Source organism: Ranitomeya variabilis, chromosome 6 (assembly GCF_051348905.1).
Source record: "Ranitomeya variabilis isolate aRanVar5 chromosome 6, aRanVar5.hap1, whole genome shotgun sequence".
NCBI classification, from domain to species: Eukaryota; Metazoa; Chordata; class Amphibia; order Anura; family Dendrobatidae; genus Ranitomeya; species Ranitomeya variabilis.
Genome location: NC_135237.1, coordinates 503,354,683 through 503,374,727, shown reverse-complemented (window position 1 = coordinate 503,374,727; position 20,045 = coordinate 503,354,683).

Here is a 20,045-nt window from a genome sequence, read left to right as displayed (position 1 = left end):
AACCCCCACAAGTGACCAAATTTTGGAAACTAGACCCCCTAAGGAACTTATCTAGATATGTGGTGAGAACTTTGAAAGCTCAAGTGCTTCACAGAAATTTATAATGCAGAGTAGTGAAAATAAAAAAATATATTTTTTTCCAACAAAAAAGATTTTTAGCCCCCAAGTTTTTATTTTCACAAGGGTAACAGGAGAAATTGGACCCCAAAAGTTGTTGTCCAATTTATCCCGAGTACGCTGATGCCCCATATGTGGGGGTAAACCACTGTTTGGGCGCACGGCAGAGCTCAGAAGGGAGGGAGTACCATTTGACTTTTTTAGCGCAAAATTGGCTGTCGTGTTTGGAGACCCCCTGATGTACCTAAACAGTGGAAACCCCCCAATTCTAACTCCAACCCTAACCCCAACACAGCCCTAACCCTAATCTCAACCCGATCCATAATCCTAATCACAACCCTAACGATAATCACAACCCTAACCCCAAAACAGCCCTAATCTCAACCCTAACCATAACCCTAATCAAAACCCTAAATCCAACACACCCCTAACCCTAATCACAACCCTAACCCTAATCCCAACCCTAATCCCAAACGTAACACTAATCCCAACCCTAATCCAAACCCTAACCCTAATCCCAACTCTAACCCTAACTTTAGCCCCAACCCTAACTTTAGCCCCAACCCTAACCATAACTTTAGCCCCCGTCGTCACAAAAAAAGTTCAATGTAACCTTTTTTTTGTACGTCGCGTCCGCCATTTCCGCGGATGCGTGGCCGTAACTCTGCCCCCTCCTCCCCAGGACATAGACTGGGCAGCGGATGCGTTGAAAAACTGCATCCGCTGCCCACGTTGTGCACAATTTTCACAACGTGCGTCGGTACATCGGGCCGACGCATTGCGACCGCCCCGTACCGACGCAAGTGTGAAAGAAGCCTTAGGCTACTTTCAGACATAGTGCATTTTTGAGCGCTATTTTGCGGGCGCTTTTCAAAAATGCGCAATGTCATTTTCGTCTGCCGGCAAAGTGAATGAGAAATTCACTTTGCCGTTCAGACACACCGCAAAAAAACGCGGCGCTTTTGTCTGCAAACACTCCGGCGTAAAAAGAATTGACATGTCAATTCTTTACGCAGCGGCGTGTCTGCGTATCCCCCTAGGGCCCCATATTACCTTCCACACACAGCGCCTTTGTCCTGGGTGTCGGCGTCTTTGTACGGAGGGGTTGACACCCAGGACCGGACGTGACGTCGGACAGGAAGAGGGAAGCCCCCGCCCCCCAGTGAAGCAGCATGGAGTCCTTCTGTGTGTGTGCGTGTGTGTGCGTGTGTGTGCGTGCGTGTGTCCCCATGCGACGCTAGTGCCACGATTGTGCTAAGTCGCCGTATGGGACTACTACTCCCATCCGGTATTAGGATGGGAGAGTTGTCCCTGTGTCCGGCGACTTAGCACAATTGTAAAGTTACACAAAACACCTACACACAATACACATACATGACACACAGTACATACAACATATAACACAGAGTATATACTCACCAACAGCACACTTGTAGGCGAAGCCCTCGATCCTCCAGGAAAAAATCCAAAAATAATAAACCAAATTCATACTCCCTGTCCGCAGAATCCATAAAACGAGTGTCCCACGCCGATCGGCTGCTCTCCGGCGATACACTGCCAGGAGCGAAGCTCCTAGCAGTGTATCGCGTACTGTTCCGGAGTTCAATGACTCCGGCGTCTCGGTTAACAGCAGTACAGCTGCGTTGAACTTTCCCACGCAGCACTGCCGTTAAGCGAGAGTGCCGGGGTCAATGACCGCCGGTAAACTCGCTCGCGCATGCGCAGTGACACACCGACAGGAACTATGGCTCCTGTCAGTGTGTTGCTGCAGCCGTGGAGAGCAGACATATCTCTGGATGTGTCTGTTCTCCATGGAAAATCTTGATACGTGGCACTTAAATATGTGGCAATTAAATACGTGACACGTGGCACTTATACGTGATACGTGTCACTTAAATACGTGGCACTGAAATACGTGATACGTGGCACTTTGATACGTGGCACGTGTCACTTAAATACGTGGCACGTGGCACTGAAATATGTGGCACGTGGCACTTTGATACGTGGCACGTGTCTCTTAAATACGTGGCACGTGGCACTGAAAGATGTGGCACGTGGCACTTTGATACGTGGCATGTGGCACTTTGATACGTGGCACGTGGCACTGAAATATGTGGCACGTGGCACTTTGATACGTGGCACGTGGCACTTTGATACGTGGCACTGAAAGATGTGGCACGTGGCACTTTGATACGTGGCACGTGGCACTTTGATACGTGGCACTGAAATACGTGGCACGTGTCACTTTGATACGTGGCACGTGGCACTTTGATACGTGGCACGTGGCACTTTGATACGTGGCACGTGGCACTTTGATACGTGGCACTGAAATATGTGGCACGTGGCACTTTGATACGTGGCACGTGTCACTTAAATACGTGGCACATGGCACTGAAATATGTGGGACACGTCGCACAAAAAAGTTACATGTAGTTTTTTTTGTGTCGACGGTCCGCCGAAGCACGACGCATCCGTCGCACGACGGATGCGACATGTGGCAATCCGTCGCAATGCGTCGCTAATGCAAGCCAATGGAGAAAAAACGCATCCTGCAAGCACTTTTGCAGGATGCGTTTTTTCTCCAACGACGCATTGCGACGGAAGCCAAAAAACGCTAGTGTGAAAGTAGCCTAACCCTAACCCTAGCCCTAACCCTAAATTAAGCCCCAACCCTAACCCTAACTCTAACCCTAACCCTAACCCTAATTTTAGCCCCAACTTGTCTTCTCCTGCCGGCCGGCAGATGGCAGCAGATGGCGGGCGCACTGCGCATGCGCCCGCCATGATGAAAAAGCCGGCTGGCAGGAGAAGACAGAAGAGGACCCAGGGACCCCGGGTGAGTATGTTAGGGTCCCCGAATCCCCCTATTTCTCTGTCCTCTGATGTGTGATCACATCAGAGGACAGAGAAATAACTGATCGCTTTTTCTTTTTTTTTTTTTTTTTGCGGTCGCCGGTAAACTGTTAATTACCGGCGATCGCAAAGCAGGGGTCGGTGCAAATCGACCCCGATCATGTTCTTTGGGGTCTCGGCTACCCCCGGCAGCCGAGACCCCAAAGAACATCCGGGTGCCGGGCGGCGGGCGCACTGCGCGTGCGCCCGCCATTTTTTCCCGGAAAAAAGATGGCGGCGCCCATGGGGAGACACGAGGAGCACCGGGGGAGGTAGGTAAGTATTGGGGGGCTATTGGGGGCCATCGGGGACCACATTTCTCTGTCCTCCGATGTGCGATCACATCGGAGGACAGAGAAATTAAACGGCAAATCGCGTTTTTTTTTTTTTTGTTGCGACCGCCGGTAAACGGTTAATTACCGGCGATCGCAACTCGGGGGTCGGTAAAAACCCCCCGAATCATGTTCTCTGGGGTCTCGGCTACCCTCGGCAACCGAGACCCCAGAGAAAATCCGACTCTGGGGGGCGCTATTCACTTTTTCCACAGCGCCGTTAATTAACGGCGCTGTGGTTTAAGTACCCTTAGCGGCCGCCGTTAAAAGGCGTATCGGCGGTCGTTAAGGGGTTTTAAGCGATGCTGCAGCGATAGCGACAACGATGCCGATCGCTGCAGCGTCGCTGTTTGATTGCTGGAGAGCTGTCACACAGACCGCTCTCCAGCGACCAACGATGCCGAGGTCCCTGGGTAACCAGGGTAAACATCGGGTTACTAAGCGCAGGGCTGCGCTTAGTAACCCGATGTTTACCCTGGTTACCAGCGTAAAATGTAAAAAAAACAAACAGTACATACTTACATTCACGTCCCCCGGCGTCCGCTTCCTGCACTGTGTGAGCGCCGGCCCTAACAGCAGAGCGGTGACGTCACCGCTGTGCTGTACTTTCACTTTCACTTTACGGCGCTCAGTCAGTGTGGGAAGCGGACGCCGGGGGATGCGAAGGTGAGTATGTACTGTTTGTTTTTTTTACATTTTACACTGGTAACCAGGGTAAACATCGGGTTACTAAGCGCGGCCCTGCGCTTAGTAACCCGATGTTTACCCTGGTTACCAGTGTAAAACATCGCTGGCATCGTTGCTTTTGGTGTCAAACACGATGATACACGCCGGTCTGACGACCAAATAAAGTTCTGAACTTTGTTCAACGACCAGCGATATCACAGCAGGATCCTGATCGCTGCTGCGTGTCAAACTAAACGATATCGCTAGCCAGGACGCTGCAACGTCACGGATCGCTAGCGATATCGTTTAGTGTGAAGGTACCTTAAGAATGTGGAGCCACTAGCAGCAGCAGAAGTACCACCACCATTAATTGCACCAGCAGTCTGGGCATTAGTACTACCAAATGCAGGCCACAATTAGCTTCCTTTGCCAATTTCAAAGCTTATTACTGCAGAGGAAAAATAGGGTATTATGGAATACCTGGCACATCACTCACCTCAGTCACAGCAGGAGGATGTTACCTCTGCCAGCGACAGTGTCAGTTTGAGTCAATGTTTTGCATAGAATGGTCTGCCTGATCTCAAATGATTAAAGAAGTTGTCCACTACTATATCTTTTTTTTTTCATAACTCTTGCTATTATGTGCCACTGAAAACATCTACTGTGTTTATTTGAGCAATATTACCTTTTATCATGCAGTAGCAGCACACCTTTAGTGCTGGATCCAGCTCTCATGGGGTTAATCGACAACTTCCTTTCTCCTGAGTTATTGTGCTCTAATACTACAAGTTCCATGATGCATTGCACTCGCCTGTAACTCTGCACCTACCACACCCACTCCAAAACACACCTCTCCCCCCTCTATCTTCAAAAAGATTTGTGATGTCATTTCTGTCCAACCTCCTCTTTTACATTTGTCCAACCCACACTCCATTACACATGGATAGATAGATGGATAGATAGATAGATAGATAGATAGATAGATAGATAGATAACAAATAGATAAATGAATACATACAGATATATCTATATATATATGTCTATTTCCATAGATACAGTTAGGTCCATATATATTTGGACAGAGACAACATTTTTCTAATTTTGGTTACAGACATTACCACAATGAATTTTAAACAAAACAATTCAGATGCAGTTGAAGTTCAGACTTTCAGCTTTCATTTGAGGTTATCCACATTAAAATTGGATGAAGGGTTTAGGAGTTTCAGCTCCTTAACATGTGCCACCCTGTTTTTAAAGGGACCAAAAGTAATTGGACAGATTCAATAATTTTAAATAAAATGTTCATTTTTAGTACTTGGTTGAAAACCCTTTGTTGGCAATGACTGCCTGAAGTCTTGAACTCATGGACATCACCAGACGCTGTGTTTCCTCCTTTTTGATGCTACTCCAGGTCTTCACTGTTGTGGTTTTCAGTTGCTGTTTGTTTGTGGGCCTTTCTGTCTGAAGTTTAGTCTTTAACAAGTGAAATGCATGCTCAATTGGGTTGAGATCAGGTGACTGACTTGGCCATTCAAGAATAGTCCACTTCTTTGCTTTAATAAACCGCTGGGTTGCTTTGGCTTTATGTTTTGGGTCATTGTCCATCTGAAGTATGAAACAACGACTAATCAGTTTTGCTGCATTTGGCTGAATCTGAGTGTGCAGTATGGCTCTGAATACCTCAGAATTCATTTGGCTGCTTCTGTCCTGTGTCACATCATCAATAAACACTAGTGACCCAGTGCCACTGGCAGCCATGCATGCCCAAGCCATCACACTGCCTCCGCTGTGTTTTACAGATGATGTGGTATGCTTTGGATCATGAGCTGTACCACTCCTTCGCCATACTTTTCTCTTTCCATCATTCTGGTAGAGGTTGATCTTGGTTTCATCTGTCCAAAGAATGTTCTTCCAGAACTGTGCTGGCTTTTTTAGATTTTTTTAGCAAAGTCCAGTTTAGCCTTTTTATTCTTGATGCTTATGAGTGGCTTGCACCGTGCAGTGAACCCTCTGTATTTACTTTCATGCAGTCTTCTCTCTATGGTAGATTTGGATATTGATACGCCGACCTCCTGGAGAGTGTTGGTCACTTGGTTGGCTGTTGTGAAGGGGTTTCTCTTCACCATGGAGACGATTCTGCGATCATCCACCACTGTTGTCTTCCATGGGCGCCCAGGTCTTTTTGCATTGATGAGTTCACCAGTGCTTTCTTTCTTTCTCAGGATGTACCAAACTGTAGATTTTGCCACTCCTAATATTGTAGCAATTTCTCAGATGGGTTTTTTCTGTTTTCACAGCTTAAGGATGGCTTGTTTCACCTGCATGGAGAGCTCCTTTGACCGCATGTTTACTTCACAGCAAAACCTTCCAAATGCAAGCACCAAACCTCAAATCAACTCCAGGCCTTTTATCTGCTTAATTGAGAATGACATAACGAAGGGATTGCCCACACCTGTCCATGAAATAGCCTTGGAGTCATTTGTCCAATTACTTTTGGTCCCTTTAAAAGCAGGGTGGCACATGTTAAGGAGCTGAAACTCCTAAACCCTTCATCCAATTTTAATGTGGATACCCTCAAATGAAAGCTGAAAGTCTGAACTTCAACTGCATCTGAATTGTTTTGTTTAAAATTCATTGTGGTAATTTCTATAACCAAAATTAGAAAAATGTTGTCTCTGTCCAAATATATATGGACCTAACTGTATGTCCATATCCTTGTTTCTAAACCCCTTCACCCCTGGAGCTTTTTTCGTTTATCGCTCCCCTTCTTTCCAGGGCCATAATTTTTCCATCAATATGGCCATGTGAGGGCTTATTTTTTGCGGGACAAGTTCTACTTTTGAACGACACCATTGGTTTTAGCATGTCGTGTAACAGAAAATGTGAAAAGAATTTAAAGTGCAATGAAATTGCAAATAAAGTGCAATCCCACACTTGTTTTTTGCTTGGCTTTTTTGCTAGGTTCACTAAATGCTAAGGCTGTGTGCACACGTTGCGGATTTAATTGCAGATTTGCAGCGTTTTTGCCGCACAGAATTGCATCAAATCCGCAGTGTAGTGCACAACCAATGTAAGTCTATGGGAGCCGCAGACTTGTTGTGCACATGCTGCGGAAAAAGCCACACCGAAACGCAGCTTTTTTTTCTCGCAGCATGTCACTTCTTTTGTGCGGAACTGCAGCGTTTCTGCACCCTTAGACTTTCATTGAGTCGGGCACATCCACAGCAAAACCGCAGATGTAAAAAAGATCTGCAGTTTAGATGCGGATGTGGGTCCGAGAAACGCTGCAGTTCGGGAGGAGAGAAGGGTGTGGGCAGAATGTGGGCAGTGACTATGTGCGTGTATGTGTGTGCTGGGTCTGTGGGCTGTTCAGATGTGTGCAGGACTGTTCGTGTGTGTGCGGGGCTGTTCGGGTGTGTGCGGGACTGTTTGGGTGTGTGCGGGGCTTTTTGAGTGAGTGGGTACCTGGCTGGTCGGGTGTCTGCGGGACTGTTCGGGTGTCTGCGGGGGGTCTTTTGGGGTGTGTGTGCAGGCATCATCCGATGGGACTACAAGTACGCAGCATCCAATCTGCAGCTAATTCGGATGTAATCTGGACAGTGGACACACACATATCTATAGATAGATATAGGAATAGATAGATGTATGCATCTATAGATCTATCTATATGTAGATCTGTCTATCCATTTCTTCTATCATCTATATGTCTATCTGTGTGTATAATGGAGTGTGGGTTGGACAAATGTAAAAGAGGATGTTGGACAATAATGACATCACAAATCTTTTTTTTTTGTTCAATAATACATCTTTATTTAGCTTTCAAAAATGCACCAAAACGCATAAAAAACACGCAAAAACCACACCAAAAGCGACTTAAAAAATGCATCAAAACCCCGCAAAAAACTGCATAAAAAATGCATCAAAACTGCACCAATAACTGCATCAAAACCGCACCAAAATTGCATCAACACTGCACCAAAACCGCACCAAAAACTGCATCAAAACTGCACCATAAACTGCATCAAAACCACGCAAAAACCACACCAAAAACGCATCAAAACTGCACCAAAAACGGCATCAAAACAACACCAAAAACTGCATCTAATCCGCACCAAAAACTGCATCAAAACCGCACCAAAACTGCACCAAAAACTGCATCAAAACCGCACCAAGAACTGCATCAAAACCGCACCAAAAACTGCATCAAAACCGCACCAAAACTGCACCAGGTGTTGATGCAGTTTTTGGTGCAGTTTTTGGTGCAGTTTTGATTCTGTTTTTGGTGCGGTTTTTGCACGGTTTTGATGCAGTTTTTGGAAATAAATAAATAAACGGAAAATGTGCATGATTTGAATGGAAACATGCATGAAAAAACGGATTCGGAGGCCGGATTCATCATTTCACATCTCAGTTTCATAAGTTTTTTGCCGGATCCGTCGCTGTGCGTTTTTTTGCCGGACAGAAAAAACGTTCCTCTGTATGTGTTTTCCGTCCGGCGGAAACAGCTTTTTTGACAGATCTGGCAAAAAACGGATGAAATGTGTGGCCATCAGGCACAATCCAGCGCTAATACAACTCTATGAGAAAAAAACGGATCCAGCGGAAAAAAATGGATCCGTTTTTTACAAAACTCGCCAGATTGTGCCTGACAGCAAAAACCTGATGTGTGAAAGCAGCCAGATATATGGATATATACATCTATGTATCTATAGATATATCTATCTATAAATATATCTATAGATAGATATATCCATAGATATATAATAGAAAGGCCAATGTTTCTAAGGCTACTTTCACACTTGCGTTTTTAGCAATCCGTTGCAATCTGTCTTTTTGGGAAAAAAACAGATCCTGCAAATGTGCTCGCAGGATGCGTTTTTTACCCATAGACTTGTATTAGCGATGGATCGCGATGGATGGCCACATGTCGCATCCCTCGTGCAATGGATCGTTGGCACGAAAAAACGTTCTAGTGAACATTTTTTGTCCATCGAGTCCACCACTTTATACAGCGCATGCGCGGCCAAAACTCCGCCCCCTCCTCCCCGGAATTCAGAATGGGCAGCGGATGCATTGAAAAACTGCATCCGCTGCCCACGTCGTGCACAAATTTCACAACTTGCGTCAGTACGTCGGCCCGACGCATAGCGACGGACCTGTACCGACGCAAGTGTGAAAAAGGCCTTACTGAGCGTTTAATTTAATAAAAAAAAGGCGTGGGCTCCCACGCAATTTTCTGCACCAGAGGGGGAAAGCCGACGGCCGGGGGCCAATATTTGTAGCCTGCTATGAATATCAGCCCACAGCTGTCTGCGTAGCCTTTACTGGCTATTAAAATAGGGGGACCCCCAAAAAAATGATGTGGGTCCCCCTATATTTTATAGCTGGAAAGGCTACGCTGACAGCTGCGGGCTCATATTCATAGCCTAGAGAGGGGCCATGGATATTGGTCCCCCCCGGCTACAAATACTAGTCCGCAGCCGCCCCGGAAATGGTGCATCTGTAAGATGCGCCAAATCCGGCACTTAGCCCCTCTCTTCCCACTCCCGTGTAGCGGTGGGATATGGGGTAATGAGGGGTTAATGTCACCTTGCTATTGTAAGGTGACATTAAGCCAGGTTAATAACGGAGAGGCGTCAATAAGACGCCTATCCATTATTAATCCAATACTAATAATGGGTTAATAAAACACACACATTAGGAAAAAAGTATTTTAATATTCTTCATTTAACCATACTTACCATACTTCAGCGCCTGCAAAAAACGTAAAATAATAAACCGTATACTACCTGTCCGCCGTAGTCCAATTAATAACGAGTGTCCCATGACGATCTCCCCTATAAAACAGTGACATCGGGTGATGTCACTGCTCTATAGTACCCTCAGTGACACACTGACAGGAGACAATGGCTCCTGCAGTGCATCACTGAGAGGTTACCTTAGGACAAAGTCTCACTTTATGGCAATTGCTGCCTGGGAAAATTTCTCACACAGCAATGGCGTAAAGTGAGACTAGGGACTATTTTCTTACAGGGCCATAGGAATACATTGTGAGGAATACATTGTGGAAGGATACCTTCCATCATTGTATTCCTGGAGCCCCTGGAGAGCGGTCACATCAGCTGATGCTCCTGCTCTCCAGGGGAGATCGTCGAGGGACACTCGTTTTAATTGGATTTCTGCGGATCAGGGAGTATAGTGTTTGTTTATTATTTTAATATTTTTTTACAGATGACACTGGCTTCGGGGATCAAGGTGACAAGTGATGGTGACTATGTACTCTATGTTATATGTACTGTATGTCTGTATGTATGTTGTATGTATGTACTGTATGTGGCATGTTGCATGTCACATGTTGCATGTCGTCGCATGTTGCATGGTGCATGTCGTCGCATGTCATTGCATGTCGCATTCTGCATGTCATTGCATGTTGCATGTCGCCGCATGTCGCATGTCAAATGTTGCATGTCATCGCATGTCATCGCATGTCGCATGTCATTGCATGCTGCATGTTGCATGTCATCGCATGTTGAATGGCATATGTTACATGTCGCATGTTGCATGTCGCCGAATGTTGCATGTCGTCGCATGGTGCATGTCGCATGGTGCATGTCGTCGCATGTCGCCGCATGTCGACGTATGGTGCATGTCGCATGGTGCATGTTGTCGTATGTTGCATGTTGCCGCATGTCGTCACATGGTGCATGTCGCATGGTGCATGCTGCATGTCATCGCATGTTGCATGTCTCATGTCACATGTTGCATGTCGTCGCATGTCATATGTCATTGCATGCTGCATGTCGCATGTCATCGCATGTTGCATGTTGTCGCATGGTGCATGGCACATGGTGCATGTTGCATGTCGTCGCATGTTGCATGTCGCTGCATGTCGCATGTCACATGTTGCATGTCATCACATGTCATCGCATGTCGCATGTCATTGCATGCTGCATGTCGCATGTCATCGCATGTTGCATGGCATATGTTGCATGTCGCATGTTGCATGTCGTCGCATGTTGCATGTTGTTGCATGGTGCATGTCGTCGCATGGGGCATGTCGTCGCATGTTGCATGTCGTCGCATGTCGTCGCATGGTGCATGTCGCATGGTGCATGTTGTTGCATGTTGTCACATGTCATCGCATGGTGCATGGTGCATGTCGTCGCATGGTGCATGTCGTCGCATGTTGTCACATGTCGCATGTCATCGCATGGTGCATGTCGTTGCATGTCGTTTGTTGCATGTCGCCTGTTGTCGCATGGTGCATGTCGCATGTTGCATGTTGTCACATGTCGCATGTCATTGCATGTCGTATGTTGCATGTTGTCGCATGATGTCACATGTTACATGTCACATGGTGTGTGTTGTATGTATGTACTGTATATGTGTATGTGGTTTTTTTTACATTCAACACATTAGCCGGATGATGGGACTACTACTGTCCCATCATTGGCTAACGTGTCACTTACTGTCACTGTAGAAGGCAGAGCCCGATGGGACTTGTAGTCCCATCTGACGAAGCCTGCACACAGAGACACTTCCGCCGCCACCATCACCGCACTGCCCCGCAGCAGACCCCAGCACAGCCCGCACATCCCGGCACCGACACGCAGACCCCCGGTGCCGGCACGCAGACCCCCGCACACACTGGCGCCAGCCCGCACATACCGGCGCCGGCACGCAGACCCCCGGCACCCGCACAATCATCCCTGCCTAGCCCCGCCCGCATATCCCTGCCTAGCCCCATCCACCCCCAGTACAGCCCCGCCCGCCCCCAGCACAGCCCTGCAGCTCCCAGCCCCACCCACAGCCCAGTCACTCTTGATGAGTGACTGCTGATTGTGAGGCTGGGTCACGCCTGCTCATGACATCACGTCAATTTCCAGAGTCTGGAAATCAACGTGACGTCGGCAGAAATAAGCGATGGCTGCAGCCTGGGGGTCATGTGACCCGGACTCAGCAGCCAGCATAGCGCCGCTAACAGGTGAAAACAGCAACATAAGGTATTTGCACAATTCATCAGGGGCCCTGGGGGGATACATTGAGGGGTTAATTGAAAGTAGTGGGCAACCCCTTTAAGAGGGATAATTTTTTTCAATTTTTTTCTATTTAAAAATTTTAAAAGTCTGTCAATGCACTGCATTATTTAATGCTCTATTAATTACTCCCGGGTTACCAAGGGCACCTTGACATTAATAAGACTGTGTTTGCATTAAAGAGAATGCAAATCTCTGGATACATTCCTAGTAGACATCAGTGTGATATGCCCATATTTTCATGCAATTTGGGTTATTTTTATCAACAATTCACGGCAAATATAGTCCTGTAAAAATGTGTTGAATATAATGAATTTGAATTTCAAAAGATTTGCTCATCTTTATATGAATTTTATTCTCTAATATTAAACATTAATTTCTAAATTCAAATTGGGAAATTTCACAAACTATCACTATGATGTTTTTTTCTGAAAGTGTCACTAGTGTGCCAAACTTTGGCTCATGAACCTAAGGGAGACTTTGGTAACTCCATGGAAAAATATTCTATTTTGATCCTTTCATGTAAAGATGAAAACCCCTTTCTTTGTGAAATACTGTGACAGTATGTATGATAGAGAATGAAAAGATCTTGCAAATAAATAAATAAATAATAGTATTAAAAAACAGATCAAAGTGGAGGACGTTCCTCATGAGGTTTAGATTCAATCTCATTATATCACATTCTTTTTTGCCTTGATCCTTTTCATATGCTTCTGGCAATCTGTATGAATTTATCATGTTACTGTGAGAACTAATTAAGAATGTCACAGTTTTAGTGATAGATTGTAGCCCGTTATTAATCTACAGATACCAAATTTTCTATAATTTCTATTAAAAGGGGTCACTCTAAAACTATGAATAAAACAACTTATACTGCTTTAAATTTAATTTTGTCATCATCAAGAGTAATTAGGTATTGAGAAGAAATGGAAGCATACTTTAAAAATATTCACATAAATGTATGCCTGCGTGTGGCTGTTTGCGTGTAATTTGCATAACAAAAAAAAGGGGTGGCACGCAGTCATGTCTGTGTCCCCCATAAATTTTAGGAGAATGGCGTCTCTTGATGCCTGTTTGTTACTCCAGAAAGATGAATATGAGTTTTATAAGTAGCCAAATATGGCATTTAAGTTTACAATAGAAGAGCCACATTCACGCTTGGCTTTCCCCTCTCCTGAGTGCTAAGTTGGGGTAAAGGGGACCCTTATCATGTCCATAGGTGTAACATTCACCTTTATTCAGGAGGAAAAAGGAGAATAGGGTCCTTTTCTGCTTCTTATGAGAGTTAATATTAAACATGTTTTTTAAATTAATGTCACGGCTATAAAAAGGCTGTGAGTGTCTCTAATTTGTATTCACCTGATGAAGGGTATAAACCATCCCTGAAACATGTAGTGCAATTAAACGTCTCATTTTGTGAATTATTATTATTATTTATTATTATAGAGCCATTTATTCCATGGCGCTTTACATGTGAAAAGGAGTATAAATAATAAAAACAAGTACAGTAATCTTAAACAATACAAGTCATGACTGGTACAGGAGGAGAGAGGACCCTACCTGCGAGGGCTCAAAATCTACAAGGGATGGGTGAGGATACAATAGGCAAGGGCAGAGCTGGTTATGCAATGGTTTGGTGGATTGGTGGTTACTGCAGGTTGTAGGCTTGTCGGAAGAGGGGAGTCTTCAGGTTCCTTTTGAAGGTTTCCACGGTAGGCGAGAGTCTGATATGCTGTGGTAGAGAGTTGCAGAGTAGGAGGGATGCACGGGAGAAAGCTTGTATTCGATTGTAGGAAGAGGACAAAAGAGGAGAGTAGAGAAGGAGATCTTGTGAGGATCGGAGGCTGGTGAATAGGCTGGTCTCCCCCATTGCAGCGCCAGGAACATATCCACCCTTTTTTTCATTTTTCCTCCTGAATTGTATCTCCAGCTCCTGCTCAGGAGGGTGTGGAATTAGCGGTCGGTGTGCCTGAGGATCGGGAAAGCCATCTTTCCTACACCTCCTCCAAGAATGTGCTTATTCAGTGCAGTTCATGCCTGGTGAGGATGTGAAGCTGAAGGTCGGTGCCACCAACATTTTATGCCCCAGCACAACAAGTGAAGGTGAGAAATACTTACTTACTTGGACCTTGTCCTATACAGTTGCCGATTCACACAGGTAACGCTTTTCTCTTTTTTTCCTTCAATGTTCTACTTTATGGCCTACTATCTATCAGCCATTTGTGGCATATAATTATGATATGCGGGAAATATCTCAGATAGTAATACCACTATAGATTTCATTGCAGCCCTTGGGAGAGATTCAACATGGCAATGTGGCCCTCGGACCAAAAAAGGTTGCACACCTCTGCTTTAGGGTGACCTGTCAGGTCTCTGTGCAGATTTAGTATTTAATTATATTCCCAATAATACATTTCTGCATCAGTTCTCTCAACATTTTCTGTTGTACCGTTCCTCTATTATTATTAATACTAGAAACTTATGAATAATTCGATAGCAGTGTCTTACCAGTCGGGGGAGAGATGCCTACATACATTGACATTGGCCAATTAATGCTGCCAGAGTCAGGTTACGTAGAGACACACCCCTTTGCTAATGGAAATAGTAACACCCATTTGTCATTGTATTCATGATTATTTAAGAAGAATGACAGGCACAAAGGAGAGTTATGAGAACAGATGTCCCACCATTGTTATCTCATGGAGAATGCAAGTAGTTACTAAAACACACGTCAGGAGAATTTACAGGTCCACTTTAACATGCCATTGATAAAATGTAAAATTTGACTGATTTTGACCATTGCTTATGAGTAAAACAACATGTAAGTACTCAGACATGACCACTTGAGAAATGTCATCATCATAAGTAACATCTCAGACTACCGTATTTTATAGTTCACATAGGACCGTGGGTCTCCTGATCCAAATTTAGGCAGATGTGAGGTTGTAAATTAATGTCAGGAGAGCCAAGGTCAGTTAAGACACTGGAGTCCACACAGTAAAATACGGCTTTGTGAAGCTGGCCTATGATCTGAAAATGTATTTGTGTAAATGCAATCACTGCATGGCCTGGCAATCAAAACATCTTTTTGGACCCCTGTACAATATGACTACAATTACAATCTTATGTCAACATTAAGGAATCCTATCTAAATACGTCTGTAATTTATTCTAGACAAGTCGCCAAATCATGAACATTATCGAATTGTATAGAGGCATGTTTAATCCCCACAGTTTATATAACTTGCCATTATAGCAACAGCAAAAGGGGTTAGCTCCCCATAACTTAGCACATATCCACAGCATAGGTTATAAGATTCTGATTGATGAGTGTCTGACCGCTGAGAGCCTAACGATCTCAAGAATATGAAGTTCCTTGTTTAGGTGGAACCATGGTGGAACATGCATACCACCGCTTTACTTATTCATTCCTTCTATGAGACAAAAAAAAATAGCCAAGCACTGCGCTCAGTTATTATGGTGGGCTAACCCCTGGTTTCAGAAAAATTTTCAGAATAAGCTGTCATGTGTGTGTACATGATGAATAACACTATTTCTGGCCATTATATGCCATTTATTCTACATTGTTCTTCAGTTTAATCTTCTGCTGTATCTATACCCAGTTTTTAATTGTCTCTGAAGGAGCAGCGCATTTGGACTTTATCCAACAAAACAATACTGAGCAGCGTAGCTGTGAATCCAGCTCTGGTTTGACTAATAAACAGCAGTCTGTGTATATATGTCCCTCTTCTTTCACTCTGCATCTCTGCCTCTGTTTTTCCTCTGTTCTCTCTCCATAGACTAACAGGCAGCTCCAATTAACAATGGTGTTGTCACAACTACAGTGAATTTCACCTTAGACGCTAATATTTATTTCCCCAATAGTGTTGTAGTTGTGCAAAATATGAAACATAGCTTCACTCACTCTCAACGGATCCAGTGCTGCCTCCCATTCACTGCCTGAGTCTTTGTCTTGAGGCTGCATCGGTGACATAATGACGATAATGCAAATGACCATGGCACCCAATCACTGGGCTCAGCAGCCCAGGCAATCTACCTCAGCTTCACCACTGAGTCCAGTGATTGGCTGCAGCGGTCATTTGCATTATTGTCATGATGGCACTGCTACAGTCTGCAAACAAAGACTGAGGCAACGATTGGGAGGCAGCACTGGATCTGTTGAGGGTGAGTGAAGCTGTGTTTTTTGTATTTTCAACAATTATAACCCTATAGGGAAATAAAAATTATTATTCGAAAAAGTGCTTTAAATCTAAATCCACTGTGCTCAGCTATGTGGCTGGCGGGTTCTAACAATGATGGGGTGGTGCTTCCTCTTTCGCTCCTCTCTACACATTTCATTGACTGCAGACAACACATACTTTAAATAAATTGAATCATTGGTTTCAAATGTAAAAATCAATAAGATTTTTTTCTTTCCAGCTTTTAAGTAACAGTCTAATGCTAAAGATTCATTTAATTAACTCTGGGCTTTTCACAATGCACAACTACCCCCAGCTTCTCCGCCTGTAGCAGTTCCAAGAAAAATGGATTTGAACTATTCATCTAAGGAGAAGAAAAAGTGCATTAATATTTGAAGACATTGAAACCCATTAGCGGGTCATCTGAACATCCCAGATCTGTTTTACATTGCTAATTGCAGCAGTAATGACTAGAAGGCCAATAGTTAGAAATGCCTTGCGTGTTTTATCATTTTAATTTACTACAATTCCTGGAAATATGAAAATTTGTTGCTGAGCAGTTGTAAAAATGCACAATAAATGGAAAACTTCTTTATAGTTATGAAACTGTTAATACGATTCTGATTTAGCATGTTAATTGATGGTATTATATGAAGAGGTGGAATGAGTTGACGGTTAGGCCACAAGCCTTGGTATTGTGGCGACTTTTGCTACTTTTCTCAGAAAAGCATTGCAAACTTGTGCTAGACTGGGCACAGACATAATAGACCCATTAACTTGTAGTGTAAAACATGCTCCTTGGAAACCAAAACATGTTGCAGATTTTCTAATTGACCTAACTCTTAAGACATGGAGTCCTCAAGTTGCTATGAGTAAGGGTCCTTCTAAATATGAAGATACATTTCTTAGCATGATGATCAACCATAAAGTGAGTTGTTAGAGATTCATCTTTACCTTGTGTCTCTTTTGTTAATAGATAAACTCTGCACATATCTACACTGTCGAAATTAACAATGCAGCTCCATTGTTCTCAGGCTCTCAGGAAGTTTTTGAGGTCAGATCTTCCACCAATCATAAACTTAAAAAACACTATATGTTTTAAAAAAAATGCCTGGCAACATTAAAAAAAAAAAAAACACAATCTGAATTTAAAATAAAAAGTAGAAATCTTGCAATTTTCACATTATCCAATGAGAATTTTGTTAGACTCTAACATCCTTTTGTTTCAGGAAACAACACATGTACATAACAGTCAAATTCTAACGCTGTCTTCTGTATTGTAGTGTCTAATGGGCATGTGCAAAGATTATTATAAAGGGAAAGGGAACAGGAGAATTCGTGACATCACCTACATCACCTATTATGATTGGACGATTTTGTATTATCAGCTGTGTATAGAGGTGTTACCAGTAATTGTAACCCGGTCTCTACTGTTAGGCAAACTCTTGTAAACTTTTCATAAAAGGACCGGAAATATGACTGGCCAATACCAAAAATGGCAAGATTGCTGTTTTTTTAATAAAGATATAGATAATGATATGAAAATAAAAAGATAGCTAAATAAAAAATACATGTAACGCAAAAACCTGATTTAAACAAAAATTCATTTTCTGATGATAGCTACTTTTCAATGATACATTCAAGGGACAAACCATCACTTTACAAGATGGACATAACTGTTTAGCTTTATATATCATTTATTATAAATAAAGAGGTAACTAGTGTATAAGGCTTGGGCTTGTAGACATTCTATGGCTGTGAACATCGAGTCTATGGTTCTATGTAGTGGAAAAGTCAATAATGATGAGCTGTGGTTAAGTTCCAACCACACTGACAGTATGAGACCTCTCTAGATGGTGCCAGAATAAAGATTCAATTTGTACAATTCCGTGATGATGATCAATACCACCTAATACATGGTAGGGAGATAAACCAACAATTTATTTACAGCCAGCTCAGAAATGTGTTTCAACCTTGACATTAAGTCTTTTTCAAGCTCGAATAACTTTATTACAGATCATTATTGTCTTCACCTCTTCCATATGGATGACCCTGAGCCTGGAAATTGATAGCGGTATACTCACTGTACTCCTTCTACTTTATGACTGGTATATGGTGCTGTGTCCACAGCGCTACACCAAAATGTGAGAAATATTAATTTCTGCATTTAGAGGCAATCTAGCCGAGAAATAAATCACCAGGAAGCACTATCATTCCATAATTTCTAATATTTTGTAGAGGAAAAGTTGTCAATCTATATCACATTGTATAAAAAAATGGGCGATTCAGGTCATCAATGTATTTTAATGGATGGTGTAGTTTAAACCGAATTTGAAGAATGGAAAAACTAAAATTGGGGCAAAAAATGTTTATTTTTAGTTGAAAGCAAGTATAGATATAAAAAGGACAATATCCTGTACATTTTCAATTGCATAATGCTATGAGCTCTATTCAAAGCAACTCCAAACTTTAGAGGAACGCTGTTCATTGACCATAATGGATGGTCAGCAAGATTACAAATATGTCGACCCTTCAGTATTTAATCTTATAAATACTCGTCTCCATAGGAGTGTGATAAATTAAACTTTCAGCCTTATTTTAAGTCATTTTGTTTTTAGTTTTGTTGTATTCGTTGACATTTCAGCGCCCAATTCTTCAAAGTGGCAGACGTGGTTCATTAATTCTGGTAAAATAAAAAAATTCACTTAATTTTTTTGTATTTAATCTTTATATGGATTTTTAGTGCAAAAATCACCAATTCCAATTGGAAATGTAACATTTTTGCCAAAATTTCAAATGTATATAAAATGAGTTCAGCAAGAACTGCAATACAATTGAGCAAACATTTTGAGACTTTTCAAAAAGTAACGTTTGATGAATTCTCCAAAAACATCTGGAAACCTCAAACCCCGCCCTCGATGATGAACATAAAAAAAACACAGGCAAACAAATATAACATTGACTCTAAAAATTAAATGTAGTACGAGGCATAAATGAAAAACAGGGGAACACCAAAAACTAAACAAAAAAAGCATATGAAATATTAAATCAGGCCCATTTTCTATTTTCTTCCGTTAGATCTTTTTTTTTTTAGATAAAGGGTAAAAACTGGATGTTTTTGATTGGAAATAATAATAAAATAATAATAATACCTGTTCTTGCTTCTTAATTTAGGGATAAAATGATTGACTAATTTAATTATTCTCTTACTTCTTTAATTATGTATTAATTATACCATATCAAAAACTGTTTATCCTGATCTTTAGTCTGACAATGAATAAATGTTAGGCAGATGCCTTCTGACAAATCAGCTTCTATATTAAAAGTCTTTAGAGGGTTGCACCAGCTGGTTGGACTATTGTTCTATCATCATGAGTAATGTTTGAGGTCAACGCTTATATTCATTCATTAGTACTTACCCTATAAGACATAATGAGACACTTTTGTTTGCAAACATTAAACGTATATGGTCACATTAAGATATGGAAATTCTGTGTTATGTTTGAGGAAAATGGTGTTATATTATTAAATGAGTGGGCTTCTTCTAATTCATATCTGCTATATTATGATTAAATCAATAAGTAATAAGGTGCTTAAAATATTATTAAAGGTGCTGTCTGCTTAAGAAACCTGTTTTCAAATTTCTTGTAAATGAATCCTCAATTTTTATTGGATCTATACCCAGAACCTCTTATATTAGTGCAAATGAAAACTTGCTACAAAAAGCATCACTCTGTTTGGAGAATCCAGTACATCTTTGATTCACCAAAAAATTGCAATTCCTCATTTCTACTATGGTGGCGC